Genomic DNA, 3,951 nt, shown 5'->3' on the forward strand with positions numbered 1-3,951 from the left:
GTGAGATGGCGTGTGTTTGGCCGTGAAGCCTGTCGACTATCTGGCAACCCTGTACAGAACAACTTCTGAGAGAACTTTGCTGTCTAATTTTTAAAAATACATTGATGTTACCATGTTAATACCAATGGGTCGTTTAAAATGACATATAATATTTGATTAAGCTGCACGAGTAATGAAAAGTTTTATTTTAACTTGAGTTACATACTATGACAATTTTAATTTTTTAGTTAGGCCTGGGTTTTGCATAATTACCTAAGCCTAATTACCTATACATATATATATATATATACTGTATTATTATATATATAATGTAATTATTTATATATTTATTTATATATTTGTATAATTATTTGTATATTTATATATATATATTTATATGTTTATATACTTATTTATATAATTATTTAAAATTTTTTTATATATTGCTTGTATATTTATTTGTATATTTATATATATATTTATATATTTATATATATTAATATGTTCATATATTTATTTATATATTTATATATATTTATATATTTATTTGTATATTTATTTATATATTTATATATAATATGTTCATATATTTGTTTATATATTTATATGTATATATATATATATTTATATATATATATTTATATATATATAAATATATAAATAAATATACAAATAAATATATAAATAAATATATAAATGAATATATGAATAATTACAGTATATATAAATAGATATATAAATATATATACAAATAAATATATAAAAATAAATATATTTATAAATATATTAATATATATATATGTATATAAATATATATATAATATATATGTATAAATATATATAAAAATATATATAAATATATAAATAAATATATAAAAAAATATGAACTTATTAATAAATATATATATATATAAATATACAAATAAATATATATATATATAAATATATATATATAAATCTATAAATAAATATATGAACATAATAATATATATAAATATATAAATATATATAAATAAATATACAAATAAATATACAAACAATATAGACCTATATATAATTTTAATAATTATATAAAAAAATATATAAACATATAAATATATATAAATACATATACACAAAAATATATAAATATATAAATAAATATACAAATAAATATACAAACAAATATATTAATACATATATAAATATATAAATAATTACAGTAAATATAAAATAATAATACAGTACTGTATATATAAATAAATAAATAAATATATAAATATATATACACAAATAAGTATATAAAAATAAATATATAAATAAATATATGCATATATATATAAATGAATATAGAATAATTATATATATAAATATATATATATATACAAATAAATATAAAAATATATATAAATAAACATATAAATAAATACTGTATATATGAATATAAGAGATGTGTATAAGAGACAGATCTGTATGTACGTATCTGTATTTTAATAACATCTATCAGCGCTGCATACTTTCGGATCGACGATTCGAAAAAGTAACCAAGTCCAAAAATGTATGTACTTCGCATAACTGGACTACACAGGCAAAGTTCCGGTGAAAAAAAAAGATTTAAAATGTATGGCTCGCATGACTCGCTGGCTCGCGCATTGGCTCGCATGACTCGCTGGCTCGCACTTTGTCACGACCCCTAGCGCAATGCCGACAAACGGCGGAAAACGTTGCGTCGTAGTAGCTTGGTTTGATAATCATTCATATTGAAGCTGACCAGATGACTGAACTTATTTTAAGGCAGGTAATTATAATATGGTACAATTTCAACATTGTTACCTTTATATGGCCAACGTTCATCTTTGGTCACTATCCCACTATCTTGGTTTTCCCCATATTAACCTGCAAATCCCACATAACAATAATTTTCAAGGGCATTCAATATTTTTTTGTAACATAAGTGTTTCTGCAAGCAAGACAATATCATCCATGTATTCCAATTACTCACTTCGGTGTCATAAACCTTGATTCCTGCAATACTTTTTGTTCAAGAAAATGCTGAAACTAACATAAATAAAGACATAAACCTAATTTCTGTCTGGGCCGTAAAATGGAAAGTGACATTAACATTTAAAAATCCGCAGCCGCAATGCTATTTACTCTGAAATCACAGATAACAATAATTGAAATGGTAAAAAAGATCAACTTCCTTTCTTCTCAGGGGCGGATCCAGAGATGTCCAGGGGGGCCGAAAGGGGGGTCGAAATTTGGGCCGATCGAGACAACAATGTCCCACGGGGTCGGGGGGCATGTGTTCTAGACGCCCGAAAATAACATTTGAGTCGTTCTGAGCTATCATTTTTTTCTTTTTTCCTTTTTTTTACCTCCCAAAAGGGGAGGGGCCGGGGCCGGGCCGCCCCCCATCCCCTGCTTCTCACAAGCATGTAGGTGTGATCAGTTCAGACTTTTCCTGGAATAGGCCTATTCACATTATAATAGTATATTGAATAAAGCAACATTAAATATGTTATACCGATATAAAACTGTCACGATCAACACTAATAAATATCTGTTTTACATCATCCGCCCATTAATCGAATATACTGCTCCTATTTGGAATAATACTGTATGTTCAACACTTGAGCGAAAAATTAAGTCTTTTCAGAAGTTCGGAAGAGTATGTATAGGCACGGAAACATAAAAGTCACAATGCTATTCGAACAGAACTCGCCTGGCCCCCGCTGAAAGAAAGACGAACTTATTTTAGATTCTGCATTTTCTTTAAGGCCATGAATAACTTAGCTTGCTCCTTCTTACATAATAACTCTTTTTAATAGGCCTGTATTCACAAATGTTGCGATATATAATCTACGCAATTAGGCCTATAAAGAATATAAGAGCCCCACACCCAACAATCCTTCGTTCCTTCTGTTATTACAGCATGGAACAACCTAAGCATTGAAGCCCAAAACTGTCCAACTTTAAACCTATTTGGTGATGAAAATACAGTGATCATATCGTATTATGATACTGGTATAAAAGGAAACACATAAAATCCATAGGCCTACCAAAATCAAACTGGGTTTCAGCAGTTTGAATGTCCATCTTTTCAATTATGGACTTCATACCGATCCACTTATGTCCATGTGGTAATGGCGTAGAAGATCCATTACACTATTTTATCAAAGATAGAAACACCAGATAGAGTTCTCCACACAAAAAAGTGTTCCACCGAAATGCATGGTGGGATTACAAACAAAGAGTACTACGGGATCTAAAAAACTTCTGCCAAATTTTACATCACGGTGAATACGCGGGTGTCGATTTGATTTTTTCCGTACGAAACATTTGCATGAAACTCCACTTGGGCCGTCTCGATTGACTCGACTCGAAAATCTTATGATGCAGAATTCAGGTCAAATATGATGTTACCATGCTAATATTACTAATGGGCTGTTTAAAACGACAAAGGCAATATTTGATTGAGCTGCACAAGTAGTAAAAATGTTATTTGATCTTGAGTTGCATACTATGAATATCTTTATTTTTTAGTTAAGCCTAGGTTTTGGATAATTAAGTAGGCCTACTAAAATTATACATAAATAGGCAGAGTTATTATTATTATTATTATTATTATAACTCTGCCTATGTATAATTTTAGTAATAATAATAATAATAATAATAATAATTTGTAAAGTGCAAACATCACCACTAAAATTGGTGCTCAAGGCGCAGTGTCAAAACAACAGGTAGAGAACAAACAGGAATCACAAACAACAAAGAATAAAATAACAGGCACAAAGTGCAGAATCGTATATATATATTATATATATACTTTTTAGACCTATGTGATATAAACAGTATGACCTCGCTAAGATAGCAACAGATTGTGTGTTCGATTCCCACCAGACTTTTTTTCATAACTATAAGGAACTTCCGTTGATGAACTATGTTGATACGATTTATAACATCATGTTCCTTTATTTTTGAGAACCTGTC

This window comes from Anneissia japonica, unplaced genomic scaffold (assembly GCF_011630105.1).
Source record: "Anneissia japonica isolate Jap-2015-1 unplaced genomic scaffold, ASM1163010v1 scaffold277_len1293397_cov203, whole genome shotgun sequence".
Lineage (NCBI taxonomy): Eukaryota > Metazoa > Echinodermata > Crinoidea > Comatulida > Comatulidae > Anneissia > Anneissia japonica.